Here is a 15,431-nt window from a genome sequence, read left to right on the forward strand (position 1 = left end):
CGCTGGAACTCAATATTTAGCAGGGCCACTTGAATGCTTTACGCTGGGGCGAAGATGTAGCACGGCCTGTGGACTTCAAAGTTTTACCGTGACCCCAGCCAAAAATTTACCGGCACCCAGCTGGTGCTAAGGGAATCTTCAGATGACGCCCAAATTTAGCGGGTCGAAGCTTTTACCACTAGATGTCAGCAATTTTAGCATTTAACTCTTCAAAGCCGTAACACTAGATGGCGTCTAACCAAAAAATTAGAACAAAATCACTCGGTCCGGCATGGTCTGTGAGCTTCGAGACTTTGCGCTGGCCCGCAAAATTACGCAGGTCCACTTCAAAGCTTCACGTTGGCCCAACAATTAACACGGTCCGCCAGCTCCAAAGTTTTTACCGTCACCTCATCCCCGATTTAGCGGCACCCAGCTGGTGCTAATTGGGACCTTCACATGACGCCCAAAATTTATAGCAGGTCGAAGCTTTTACCACCAGGTGGCACTCAATTTTAACGAGGACCACTTCACAGTTTGAACACTATTCCCGAAATTCGCTGGGTCTTTACAAAGTTTTACGAGCTGGGCCCAAATTTTAGCAGGGCTACTTTAAAGCTTTACGCTGGACCAAGATATATCACGATCCGCGAGCTCCAAAATTTTACCGTCACCTCCCCCCCCCTCCCCCCCCCCCCGCCCCCCCCCCCCCCCAATTGAGCGGGACCCAGCTAGTGCCTTTTGGGACCGTCACATGACGCCCAAATTTGGCGGGTCGAAGACCAGGTTGCATAAACCAAGTAGCAGGAGAGCTTTAACGCGTGATCTGACTTGCGCGACATACGGATAACGACATCGTCACATGACCTGCGATAATGACGCATTCATATTCTGTGGGGTCTATATTTTACCTATATTACAAAAACCAAGTAGCGGGACAACACGTGATCTGATTTGCACACACGGACAACTAAGACGAGTTAAGCGCTCTAGGAAGCAGGGTGTAGAGTGTCGGGCTGCTGTGCACAAGGTAGCGAGGTCGATTCCCAGCCGCCGCAGAGCCTTTTTAGCGAATAAAAGTCGTTTACCGCGCAGCGATTCAAATAATATCACGTGACCGTCATATGACCGCTGCGCAGCGCCCTCTGTCGGATGCAACACGAATCCTGTGTGACATCACGTGAGCGCCCCCTGTCGGACGCAACTCGAACCCGGGGAAAATCACGTGGTTCTCATGACAGCGGTGGTGACGACATCTCTGTACGTGTCTTTCCCACGCTTTTGACACGCGTATGTGACTGATAATATTGGCTGTTAGCACCTTGTTAAGCATGTGTTAACATCGGCTACGTGACCTCACACCTATACCACGTACGTGACTCGAGGGTGGGACGTCGATGACCTCCCAATGGTCCCTGGCTAATGCCCTGTGGGCGGGACCATCCATGCCCATGGCCTGTCATTGGTCACTCGGATAGGAGAGGGGGAAGGGGCCCCGCCCAACTGCTGTGTGATTCGACGGATTGGGATTGGCCCCGCCCTCCTGCGATGTGATTGGTAGGATTGGGTTTGTCTCCGCCCTCTTCGGCTTTGAGTGACAGCTGTGTGAGCTGGTGCACATTTCCTACTACTTTAGCAGGTGCCGAAACCGGCACACGACGTCGTTTAGTCGCTTCACAACTTCGTAGGAGCCTTCCCAATTCGGGTGTAGTTTCGGACAGCGACCTTTGGTGCGGCGTGGCTTCTGCAGCCACACTTTGTCCCCGGGCTGGTGTATGCGACCCGAGCAGCTTCGGTTGTAGCGGGTTCTTGCACTTTCACTACTTAGGTGCAAATGTCTTCGTGGAAAATCGTGCACACAGTTCAGTTTCATCCATAGGTGGCGGGAGTAGTCCGAGTGGAGAGATCTGCGTGTTGTGTCACGCGATGGAAGCACTGGCGTGCCAAAAGTGATTTCCGTCGGCAGCCTTAGTTCCCGGCCCATTAACAACATTGCCGGTTGCCGGCATGTAGCTTGTCGCAGTGTGAACGGCTGACCGGTAGGAAAGTAGAAAGAATGGAATTAAAGTGTCCCAGTTGTCCTGGTGCTCGTCAACGAAGAGCGAAAGGTATTGCTTGAGTGAGCGGTTGAGCCTTTCTAACATGCCATTCGACTGAGAATGTAAGGGCGTGGTTCTCGTCTTCCTAATTCCGAGTGTTTCGCACATGCCCTTGAACACTTGCGACCCGAAAGTCCGACCCTGATCATATTGAATTTCCAGTGGTATCTTGGAACGACGTCTTCCGTCAAGATCCTGGTTACAGTGTCCGCGTCATACGTTCGTACTGGAAATGTTTCTGGCCATCTGGTAAAGTAGTCAGCAATGACTATGACGTACCGATTTCCCTGTGTCGTTCTCGGTAGTGGACCTACAACATCAATTGCCACTCTTTCAAACGGAACACTGACGTTGTTTGTTACCACCCTCCCTCGGCTTCGTGATGGTGATCCTTTATGCGACGCACAGTGGTCGCCCTTTTTACACCATTTGCGCACATCTCGAGTTGATCCGACCCAATATAACCTTTCTTGAACTCGTTGCAAAGTCTTGTATATCCCAAGATAACCGCCAGCAGGGCTGTCATAAAGTTCACGCAAGACGGTGTCGACACGGACTAGAGGTAAAATGAGCTCAAGCGAGCTGTTTGTTCCGTCTTTGCTCTCCCAGCAACGATACAGCAATCCATCCTGTATAATCAGGGAATCCCATTGTGCCCAGTATGCTTTCACCACGCTGTTGTATGGTGCAATCACGTTCCAGTTGGGTACTTCTCCCACCCACTTCCACTCCAGAATAGGTTGCAAATTGCTGTAGTTTTCATGAAGCACGCGGAGAACACCTGCAGTCCAGTTTGTCGGCTCTTGGTCGTCTTGCTGGCGTTCTACCATCGCAGGGCGCGTAGTCGTTTGGGAAGACGACAACGGTCGGCAGTCTAATGGAAGTCGCAGCTTGCTCTTCAGACATGGGCGACAGTTGCCAGACAAGCGAGGTCACCGCGAAAGTGCGTCGCCGTTTGCATGTCCCTTGCCGTTGTCTAAAATTGCACGTTGGCTATACAAGATGACGTGTTCGTCACTTACGTCCAATGTAAAATTTTAGACAATTGGTGTCAGAAGTGAGATTCGAACCCACGAATGTGGGCGTGGGATGAAATCCCCCTTCTGACACCAATTGTTAAAAAAATCAAGACTTTTTTTTAAATCGCAGTGTTCGGCGGTCAACGTTCACCGCCATCCGTCCTTTTTGCTCGCGCCTTTTTCCTGTCCTGCATTTTGTTGTCTTCTCATTCGCAGCACCGCCACAACAATATGTTTAGACCGAAAAGCGACGCCTGCGATGTATCATTAAGCATTGCAAAACTTTACGCTTGCATTGCTTATTTCTGCATCGCGAACTTCGCTTTTTGGTCGAAACACATGTTTTCACATAAATAGGCTGAGCTGATTCCACAAACAGCAGTGATTGGCTGTCCGCGTGTTCCGCGGGAAAGAACACGCACTAACTTTTTTGAGAGTGTAGGTGTCGCGGATCATTCAGTAGAAGGGTATGCACTTGGGCTGGTTGGTGATCCTTGTTTTTGAGGGTAAAAGCGCTAAAAACAATGGACAAGTAAAAGAAGTAAAAGCGGTCTGTGTTGTTCGTTTCTTTTACTTGTCCGTTGTTTTTAGCGCGTTTACCCTCAAAACCAAAGATCATTCAGTACTTTGGAGCACTGATCTTGGAATTGCACTTACTCTCCACACCGCTCTTTCTAAAAACAAAAAAAAAAAAAAGATTTCCGAAAGAGAAAAGTTTTTTTTTTCCTTTTACGCTTTTACGCAACACACTTTGAAATACAAAAAAAAAAATATAAAAATGGAACGAAGCCAGCGGTGAAACCAATATACAAAACAATAAAACGTTTTATTTTATTTTAGACAAAAAGGTTATATATACGCTGAATATTACAACTTGATAGGATATTAATATTTAGGCACAGCCTAGGACGTTAATTCAGTTGGAAGCTTGAACCCTGCATATAACTACGATTCTTGCTTCCAGGGTAGATGCCACCGCTCCTTTATTCGTTTTATTCCTCTTCAGGCAATGTGAACGACTCTCTTCCTTTGAAGGGGTCACACTGCTTGACGCACTTGTTTCTGAAGCACATCTGAAGAAAAACAAAAAAAAAATCATATTAAATGGGAGTTGAATGTTTTATGGACCATTCGTCCTTTCTGAATTCTATAGTTAACATTCGCCCGTCGTCGACGTCTCGGTTCATACAGAGATGACCAATACAATAAAACGACTGATTAATTTTTTGTCCATTTATAATTATGTCAACGTATGCAAAAGATAGATTTGATCAGTATGGGCTCCCGGCTTGAGCCTTCTGTGATTTTTGTTTTAGCGCGGTAAGCTTGGGTGAAAAGGTCCCTTTTTAATATTAAGCATAAATAACATAATAGCTATTTTATATCCAAAAGGTTTTGAGTCGTAACTCGTGGTTAAACTTAAATATATACCATTATCGTTTTTATTATTTGACCGCTAGGCATGTCCTGCGTAGCGGAGAAATTAAAAAGCATCTCCGGCGAAATATTGATGACATTTGATTTTTATGAAATTTTCACCGTGTACTAGATATCCACCGATGAGTATGTCCAAGGAATACGTAATCAAGATATTAATTTTCTTTCGAGAAAATGAATTTTGAATTCACACCTCCGAATCGCTTGCTGCCGCTCCCCTGTGAGCAACGAGCGAAAGCGTTCGTGACGCCAAATGTTGTTCCCGAGAGACGACGCTCCCTACTTCATGACGTTGTCCGTTCTACTGGTAGGGAGCGTCTGTGGTTGCGAATTGCGTCTAGTTTAGACACTTTGCTGCATGCGATGGAGCGAAATGGCGGTTGGCTGTGTGGTGTAACAACACCTCGAAGAAATGCAGCAAAGTGACATCTTATTGGCTTCCGAATCCGAAGACTTTGTGACAAAAGTGCGTCCAAGCAGTCCAACGCGAACGCTGGCTCTTAAGGCTCTGTCTGTTATACTCCGACGTAACGCGCGCGCAAGAGAACGCTGGCCGAAGTCGGCTACGTCACGTCAGTCACGCCGCGCGCGTCAAAAATTCGCCCACTCTAGACTCCGGCGGTCCTGGCGACTTCCGCGGCGCGCGTCGGTGGGCCGCAACGTTACTGAAACACTCAGTTGGGAAACTCCCATAGAGACAGCTTTCAAAAAGTGGCCCCAAACTGTCTCCGAGCACCGAGCTAATGACGAACACAACGCCACCGTTTCTCCCGCAGCGGCCACTCGAGGAACTGCACGTGACTTCTATTTTGGCTTTAAGAACAGATACAGTGCTAGAGGTTACAGGGGTGCCATCCCCGTCTCCCCGGCAGACGCGCCGCGTTCAGCTATCGAAGTTAAAATGCACCTAGGGTGGGACGTGCTACCTGAAAGGCCCGCTGAGGCATGGTTGTATAAAAACAATATTAATTGTGCCGCAAACCCTGCAAATTAAAGATTTTAAAAACATAACGCGCCCCTCTTCTGGTACTAAACTCCAATAAATTTTATACGAAAAGAGTATTTTTCGTTTGTTTTTACGCAAAAACAAGCTTTCAAAAAGCTCAAGGTGACCACAGTACAGACAAATGATAAAGAGTGGCGCTGTTGTCGCATTTAGCTCGGTTTTGGTGGACGCCAGCGGCCCAGGTTTCGACGGCGAGTTTCCCAACTGAGTGTTTTAGTAACGTTGGTGAGCCGCCAGCGCGGCGCATGCGCAGAATCTGGCTACAAGGGCGAGTTTCCTGCGAGAGTGCGCCATTTCCGGTTCCTTTTCGTTTCGAATAGCAGACGAGAATTCTCGCGCTTCTTGATCGCCGGGTTCGAGCGATGGCGTGTGTAGGGATGGCCGAAGGGGCGTAGCCGAAAGAGCTCGGGGAATTGGCGGCGAGGTCACCCGAAGCGTCCTTCGGAGGCGCCCGATGTCTTGTCTTTCCCTTTGGCGGCAAGCGGAGGCCAGCTCCCGAAAGTGGAAGCAGATTTCCCCGGGTGGGAAGTAAACGAAACCTTTCAGGCGGGAGTGGGTGGTCGCCCTTGCCGCCGTGGTAATTGGGGAAACGACCTTGTCTGGGCCATGTCGGCGATTCCGCGGAGAGAGGGAGATGCGGCCTCTCTTCGGAATGTCGGCGTGTCTCTTTTTGGAAAAAGTTGAGTCTGAACGAGCCCGTGCGCGGAGCAAGACGTTATTCTCCCGCGGTCCCGAGGGCTCCGCGTACTCTGTCTCGCGAGACAGAGACCTTGCCGTGCGCGGCAAGGGACTTGGCGCCGAGGCGCTATTGTTGGCGTTGGGTTGCCGCGAGCGGCATCAGCAGCGCGACATTTTCCTGTTCTGTCCTGTAAAAAGTTGTTCCTCGTTTGTAAATATATATTTATTTACTCAACCACCGAGTCGTGAGCGTCACGGAGGCCACCGGAAAGAAGCCACCCTCCAGCCAGCGCAGCACCCCACGATCGACGAGAAACATTACTGCGTGGACGTACCTTGCACGACAAAAACTCTGGCTTGCACTGATGGTGCAGCGCCTGCGCCGCAAGCGTAGGTGGTCAATGTACATGCAATACATCTTTGACAAGCGCACGGTCTACGGTAGTCAGGCTTCCTCGAGTCGTAGACACTCGGGTGAGGACGAATTCCCTCGATCAGCTTCTCGACGACCCGAGACGTCCGATTCTTCAAACATGACGCCACACGGGGTGGTGCTCCCGTCGTCTGCTATTGCTCGTATTCGCCGCGAGGGCTGCAGGAGCCAGCGCGTGACGCATCCTGGTCCGGCGCGGCCGGCGCGGCCGGCGCGGGATACGGCATGCTCCATTTTGGCGTCGAGGCGGTCAGGCTGCGTCGAACGCCGCCGGTCGCACCGGTTACGCCACGACGCCGGAGTATAGAGCGTCGGGTTTTCGCCGACGTGACGTCGCTGTGACGCGCTCGCACGCGCGCACGCGTTACGTCGGAGTATAAAGGCTCTGTTATACTCCGACGTAACGCGTGCGCGCGCGCGAGCGCGTCACAGGACGTCACGTCGGCGAAAACCCGACGCTCTATAGACCTTTGCAGGAATCGCCTCCTGCGCGCTGCCATCTTTGTCTGCTGGGCTGTGGAACGCCTTCCAAGCATCCGCTGTTGATCTGCTCTGCGGTATATCGGACGTTGCGCATGCGTCCACAGCTCAGTGGCTCAGCATTTTTTGCCCGCTCGCTTCGTTCGAGACTGCCGCTGGAAAGGTCTATACTCCGGCGTCGTGGCGTAACCGGCGCGACCGGCGGCGTTCGACGCAGCCTGACCGCCTCGACGCCAAAGTGGAGCATGCCGTATCCCGCGCCGGCCGCGCCGGCGACGCCGGACCAGGATGCATCACGCGCTGGCTCTCGGCAGCCCTCGCGCGGGAAGCGCGGCGAATACGAGCAATAGCAGACGACGGGAGCACTTCGTGTGGCGCCATGTTCAAAGAATCGGACTCGGTCGGGGGTCGAGAAGCTGATAGAGGGAATTCGTCCTCACCTGTGTTTCTACGACACGAGGAAGCTTGAGTACCGTAGACCGTGCGCTTGTCAAAGATGTGGCGTATAAACATTTACCACCTACGCTTGCGGCGCAGGCGGTGCACCAACAGTGCAAGCGCGAGTTTTCGTCGTGCAAGGTACGTCCACGCCATCGCTCGTACTTGGCGCTCAAGAAGCGCCAGAATTTTCGTCTGCTATTCGGAACGAAAAGGAACCGGAAGTGGCGCACTCTCACAGGAAACGTGCCCTCGTAGTCAGATTCTGCGCATGCACCACGCCGGCGGCCCACCGACGCAGAGCCGCGGGAGTCGCCAGGGCCGCCGGAGTATAAAGAGGGCGAATTTTTGACTCGCGCGGCGTGACTGACGTGACGTAGCCGACTTCGGCCGGCGTTCGCCTGCGCGCGCGTTACGTCGGAGTATAACAGAGCCTTAACAGAGCCTTTAGTGTTCGCGTCGGTCTAGAAAGCAGTTCCCACCTTGCTGGCAAAAAAAAAACAAAAAAAAAACAAAAAAAAAAAAACAAGCCTTTCATGCCATTGCGCTTGGAAGCGGCATTTCTCTCCACATGTCGGGAAATCGCGAGTGGAGACCCCATGGGTGCTCCCCTCGGAGTCAATGCCGGCGGATCGAAAGCAAAAGGTAAATCGTCCAAAATCTCGAGGGGGAAACCTTAGAATATTTGCTGGTGATTGCTTCACTAAGACAAGCTCAATGAATTGTAGTCCAATATTTTCCACGGATGATCGCGACGGCCTTTATTTCCCACAAACGACCTTCTGACTGCTTGTAACGCTGGGCGAAAACAGGCTCATGCTGCCGATGTGCTCATGTTTATACATCTAACGTCACAACAACTTGGCAGAACAGTAATTTTGCAGGTTATTTTAGGTTTCAATCATATCATCTAGCTACGATTAAAATTATATCAAAATCTGATTTGGGGGAAACGACTTGCGGATTTAGACTCAGCTCCTTTTCCACTTTCAGAAGATATGTTTAGTTGAAAACGTTCAACGTGACGTCGGAGCTTCCGCTTAAATCGGCTCTAATATCACCCGAACTAGCAGCAGAAATTCTCTTGCGGTGGATTGCGACGTGCTCGATTAATAACTTTGTCAGCTAGATCCCCAGGGAAATGTAAGCCTTAAAAAAGTCGATACATTTTTAAATAATTTTGTTGATGCATCATCTTCTATCTTCATAATATACGACACGTTACATGCAAGTGTCTTTTTCAATTTTAACTAAACTAACTAATCTTCATAAAAAAAAGCAGTGACAGAAATGAAGGTGAATTAATATGCCTTCTAGGAAAAATATGGAACGTCCAGTTGCCCGCAAAGGACTTTAGAGAGTCGATCGCGGCAGTCTACGTAGCAAGACCGGTGAGTGGCAGCAGCTGAAAATGTACTTTTTACTAAAAATCAGTGGGCTGCACCACTGAGATTCACGTTTAACCCCATTCAACGCCAAAACACAATTTGTTTTTACTTGTTTATTTTTCTTTTTCTTTTTTTTTTTTTGGGGGGGGGGGGGGGGTGGGGGTGGAGGGGGCGTGTTTTAATAGGTACTTTTTGCATCGTCATTTGCAGAGCGCCCTCCTTGGATTTCAACAATCGACTCTCCCAGTGCATCGCAGAAAAGTACAAAAGATTTCCGAAAAAAGAGAACCAGGCTTTTCCGGCATCGTAAAAAAAATTATACATCAAACAAAGCTGAAACTTTGTGAGATTGGAACGTTAGCGGCTGGGATAGAACACGAAAGTTGAAGAGCGTGATTTTACTCGGATCACGAGATAATTGATAAAAAACGAAATTGTTCTATGAGCCGACATCCACCTAAGCCTAATATTTTCAAAAGAAGAAATGACATTGTGGGCGCCAGTATTATTTATTTCAGTGGAAAGAAAACTTGTCAACAATATTTTTTTTCTTTCTTGCTGATAACTCTTTATCAATCACATAAATTCCACAAGCGTCCACGACTCAGTAATGGCATTTCCTGTTATAACCATATTGATCATAGGAGGACGTCGGCTAAGAATATAATTTATTTTCTCAAATATACTTTTGATTTAGGTAACGTCATGTTCTCAACGTTTTGCGTTGCATTCCAACCTCTAGCGTCACAATCTCGCGGAGTTGAAGCCTTCAGTAAGGCGTAATTTGCTTACCTGGACAAAAAATAAGCAAAAAAACATTTTTTTTTCGAGAATTTGTGTATTTTTTTCAGATTCCGACGAGTGAAAGAAAAAAAAAAAGAAGAAAAAGATAGGTTGGATTTTCATTGATCGGATGTTCCGTAATGGAAGGTAAAATACTCAGTTCGTAGAGGCAGGCAACAAAGCAGAAACACGGTTTCCGGAGTGGAAGTTTGAATTATCTATAACAGGTTGTAAACAAAAAATGAGCAAGTGCCTGGTGTTTAATGACCGTGACTTATTCAGTGTCATTAATGTATTGCGAACTTTAGAGGGAGAAAAAACACGCTTCTTGGTTTCTGTACCATATCAAACATATAGTCAATTGAGGAGCGCCCTTTCGCGGTTGAGTCGGCTGCGTAACAGCAAATGACATAGGCTAAGTGTAATGTCAAATAAAAAATCATTGCCCTAAGTTCGAAAGATTGACCATTCATGAGACGCAAACGTTGACAGCGACTGATATGTCTTAAAGGGCAACTCCGGTCCATACTTTCGATTTTGGGATTATGACTGTTTTTAGTGCAGTGAGGCGTCCCTGAATTGCAAGGTGTAATTTTTTCCTCGTTATTATGCGTAGTTTTAAAGATATCGACGCCTTAAAGTTTTGTTTCGGGCGCGGCCGACAAAACCGAAACTAGCCGCTCGAGGTTCCGGCAACACTGGAAATCAGCCGCTATGTGACGTGACGTCAGGATCGTTCTCGTTCAACGACTACGCAGGCCAAGCGGCACCTACCTCTGTTGGGCTCAGCCGTCTCAAGATAGGAGGTAAGCTGATTTCGTTTTAATTCTGCATACGCGGTAGTTATCCAGCATATGTAGCAAGAGTTAGTGCGTATACCCAAAAGCCAGTGACTGGAAAAGCCGTGAACTCGTACGGTGCCGTACTCAGCGGCCGCGCCATACCTGCGCTATGCCGTACTCGTCGCTTGTATACCCAAAAGCTAGCGACTGGAAAACGAGTGAACTCGTTTGGTGCAGTACTCGGCGGCTGTCGCCGTGTGCGCGGTCTTCCGTACTCGTCGCTAGGCCTAAATTTTCATCAAGGATCCGTGGATGGAGCGGCTTTGCTCTACGCCGCGCTGCCAGTGACGTACAGTACTGGGGGCCCTCTCGCTTTCGCGCTGCGGGTCAGTCCAAGACACGAAGCTTTGAGGCTCTCCGGCACGGGCTGCGGCGCCCGAACACACGTGTGCTGGGCTGTACACGTCTGTTTTTAGGGCGAAGCTCCTTAAGGGGTATTCACACGAGGGAGAAATCCCGGGGATTTCTCTCCGGCACGCGCGCATCACGAGATGAAAACGCGAGGCTTTTGCACATCGCAAAGCCTAACGTTTTCGTCCTGGGATGCGCGTGCCGGGCAGAAATCCCCGGGATTTCTCCCTCGTGTGAATACCCCTTTAGGGGCTAGCCATGTCCTTATGTCCGCCCGCCGTCGGGTGCAGGGGCTCCTGCTCGTGAGCTCACGCGCTCACGTGACCATGAGCACGTCCTGCCGTGCTCGAGTAGGGCAAAAAAAAAACAAAAAACAACCGCATCTTCACGTGGTGCTTGATGTTGATTGGGGCGAAGCTCTGGTGGTGCTTGTCTACATAGACGGTGAGCCGCAGCATGCCGAGCCTTTCGTTTGTTTTCATCCAAGTCAGAAAGAAAATGTGGTATGGAACGTGGTTATATACGCATTTAAGCATTTGACCGGAGCGTGACATGGATGAAAACAAAAGGCTCGGCATGCTGCGGGTCAGCGTCTACGCAGACAAGCACCACCAGAGCTGTGCCCCAATCAACATCATTCACCACGTGGAGATGCGGTTTTCCATTCTTTTTTCCTCGGGCGCGTAAAAGCCGAAGTCCAAAGTCCACTCGTCAAACAGCGTTTACCCACACCTTCTCCGATTTCCCGTGCATTAGAAACTTGTGAAAAAGCACCCCCGTGTTGCTTGGCGGGTTGTTTAAGCAGCCCTCAGCGCTGCAAGCTGCACTTGGTATCTTTCGAGGAACCGTGCTGGGAAGTCTTGGGCGCACCGAGTTGCTCGCTAAAAAGAGTCTTGGAGTTCTCACAAGCAAATAAGCAAAAGGCTATACCGAAGCTACACGGGCTACAGATAAAAGCAACGGCTAAACACTCCAATCACAAGCCGAAGTAGCGGTGGTAGCTGCTCAAATTAGCGCACTCCGCGCAACGCCCGGACCGGAGGAAAAAAAGAGAACGATACTGACGTCACTGCCCAGTGTTGCTTTAGCGATCGGCAACCCGCTGGCCGCCCGCTAAGGAGCAGCGGCTCGCGGCTGGTCGCATTTTTATTATCGGAATTAGTTAAGAATGCGACGTCCCACGGATGTAATATTTTGGCTCGGGTCGTATATTGTGTCACTGCAGCGATACCAGTAATTTATTTCATTTTGAGTTTTAGGCGGACTTGCCCTTTAAAGTTTAATACAAAAAACTACCGCGTTTTTTTATTCTTTTTTTCTTTTATTGCGTGCAAAGCACTTACCATTCCATCACCGCTGGACATTCCATCTACTGCGGTTTCCTCAAAACACTGGAAGTTTCCCGCCAGGCAGCAATTGAATTTGCAGTTGATACCGGAATTTATGCCCTGTTGTTACAAAAATTAAACAGGCGTATTGAAAAATGACGAAATACAGGAGGATTCACTTAGGGTATCATCTCACAAAATAACGACACCCTAAACAGAAACCCTCAAAGGAGCCATGAAATGATTTTTAGACTTTCGATAAACGCAACTCAGGATCAGTCCATAGCGTTAATAACCGAATAAATTTGCCTTAGTATTCTTTTCAAAGCAATGGCAGACGCCAAATAAATTCGAGAAATATATGAGCCTCGTTCATCCCCTCAACTCGGAGCCAAGACCAGTGGCCACGTGGGCTTGTGAATATCATATGACACCAACGTTATTCATTGCAATTTACTGGGGCAGACACAGTAGAAAACCCGTGCTGAGCTCCAGGCACTGTTAGAGTTAGACTATTCTCATCACCGCAGTGGTTGGACACGAGCCACTATCCGAGTGTCCTCCGAGGAATCGATTGTTAAGAGCGGAAGTCGAGTGCTCACGCAGTCCTTGCGTCCAATCCACGAGCCGCGTTCGACTGTCGTGAGGCGGGTGGTTTCGATCCACAATTACGTCATCAAGCTTTGCGAAGAAAAGACTGAAAGAAATAGTTTGCTTTTGCCTTCGCGATTTCACCGCGACCAAGAAGCTTCTGAATCAAAGGCGTTCCGTGCGAGTATACTTTGGCCAGGCTGGCACCAGTACGCCCCTGTAAAGTTAGGAACATTCTAACCCCATGTTGTTTCATGACCCCTTTAAGGTTGTTTTCTTTGAGATAATTATTGTGTCCACATAAGGATGTTTAAAATCAAATAGGGTTTCGTTATAAATTATTTTATCACTATGAATTGTAAGCTCTTACGACTTCTTTAGAGTCAGATGTTGGATTTTTTAACTTTTATTTGGAGTGCCCTAAACCAGTGTTGGACAAAATACTTGATAAAAAGTATTTAATTTAAGTTACTAAATACCTGGTTCCTAAAGTATTTAAAATACAGGGTGTCACAAAAAAAAATTTACACGGTCTTTTCTACCTCAAAAATAAACTAGGCATCTCCGAACGCTCATTTTCAGCCCAAAGGTAGAGCTAGAGGTCACAACCAGATGCCACAGTTTCAGCCTGATTCGATAACTTATTCAAAAGTTATGTGATTTTCTGAAAATTTCAATGGGAAAATGGAGCCCATTTTTGCCCGTTTATGGTTTCTGGTGCCTTAGAGCCCCATGTGTTGAAAAACTCCGTCGGCCGCCATTTGCCCATTAAAATGTTCAGAAAATCAATTATAACATTGGATTTAGTTATCGGATCGAGCTGAAATTTCGGCATCTTGTTATGACCTCTAGCGCTACCTTTGGGCGGAGAATGAGCGTTCAGCGATGCCTAGTTTATTGTTGTTGTAAAAAAGATTGTGTAATTTTGCTCTTATGACACCCTGTACTACGCAACTTACTTTCGCTGTAAAGTATCTTGAGTAGAGTAAAAATACTTAGACATGTACTTCAATTACTTTTGAAGATACTTCGGCATTGCGTAATTTGTATCGACGTTAGTCATAACGACAATCATACAGCTGAGCAAATCCTGGTTACCAGAATGGTTCATTAGCACGCCACAACACAAAACGAAAAAAGAAAAAGAAAAGTATCGTAGGGCAATTTTATGCAGTCCAACTATAAGGAGAAGGATATTGTTACGAATGACAAAACATAAGGCGGCGAATAACTGAAGGAACTAAACGTTTTATAAAGCGAACTTGTGCCCAAATTAGAATAGAAAAAGGCTAACGTCGCAGGCGTCGATGTCGGTGTAACAGCAGGATCGAGCGCTGGGCGTGACTGACTCCGGACCGCCACTCGGAGTATACCGCGTGAGTTTCTGGAACATTTGGCGTAAAAAGTTCTGCACGTACAACATTCGTAACTCGATGAGACCACAAGGTTCTCGAACTTGCAAGAATATCAAGTTGAAACAACAACTAAAAGAGGAGTCCGCTCCCTTGCATCAAACCCGCAGCCTCTACGCGAGAGCCAAGCGCGGTAACCATTCGGCCACGCGCTCGCTGGGCAACGCGCATGGCAATATCACTTACATATGCTACAAACCATTTCTGGGACAACAAGAAAGAGGTCGGTTTTATTGGGGAGGAGATCAAACCGTGGCGCCTCAAGCGGTTAACTTTAGAACTACATGAATGGCGACAGCAAATACAATAACTCAGCGCTCGGCTGTCTTAACCGAACGCGGCGTCAGAGTTCGGCTGGAGTTCGTGTTCTCCGGTGAGGGGTGGGTGGGACTCGTTTCTTACCGCTCCGGCCTGCATGAACAATGCAGCATGCACGGTGCCCAGCTCAGCACAAAAGCCAAGTGGGTCAAGCTCGCGTCGTCTGATGACTGTTTACGGGAGAGATCCGGCACTTAACGTCACTTTACTAATTGTTGGTATTTTTACATTACACGTAGGCCCGCGCTCTATTAAAAGGACAACATGAACATGCCAACAAAGCCTTTGGGTATGTGCACAGGCCTTATGTTGGATAAACATCGAGGTGTTGGGGTGACAAACGGGTGAGAGCGCTTCGCCAATAGTGACATCGCTGAATATCACTTCCTGCGGCGCACCTTAGACGCATCGTTTAACTACAATCCATAGTCCCTGTATGCGGAGTTCACTATATACGAACTAGAGATACGGATATGAGAGAATGGATAACAAAGAGAACCCTACATAATAGCCACGGCAGTGGTCGCACCGTCTTCAATTAGATTGCGTTCAGAAAGACACTCAACTTTGGGGGACACTTTGTTGACATTTGGAGAGGTCATCTAGCTCGTAGTTGGTTTCCTTATGGATGCTCGCTTACAGACAGTGTTCACGAGAGCAATAGGTGACGGACTTACAAAAAAAAGAAAAGAAAAAAAAAACCTCGACGTTTTGCCCCTGGCCAGTTCAAACATACAAAAAGCAAAATAAAAATGTATTTGTGTGTGTGTGTGTGTGCGGGTGTCCACTTCTCATTTTCGTTTATTTGTTATTTTCTTGAGACTAAAGTCTGCATCGTTGTTGCAGGTA

The 15,431-nt window shown here is 48.2% G+C and overlaps 1 pseudogene; it reads right to left on the reverse strand.

The window, feature by feature from the left end:
* Positions 1-4,089: 4,089 nt before the first annotated feature.
* The window catches only part of LOC120839134, a 61,008-nt pseudogene continuing 49,666 nt past the window's right edge, over positions 4,090-15,431 (reverse strand).

This window comes from Ixodes scapularis, unplaced genomic scaffold (genome assembly GCF_016920785.2).
Source record: "Ixodes scapularis isolate PalLabHiFi unplaced genomic scaffold, ASM1692078v2 PGA_scaffold0__279_contigs__length_252992795, whole genome shotgun sequence".
Taxonomy (NCBI): Eukaryota; Metazoa; Arthropoda; class Arachnida; order Ixodida; family Ixodidae; genus Ixodes; species Ixodes scapularis.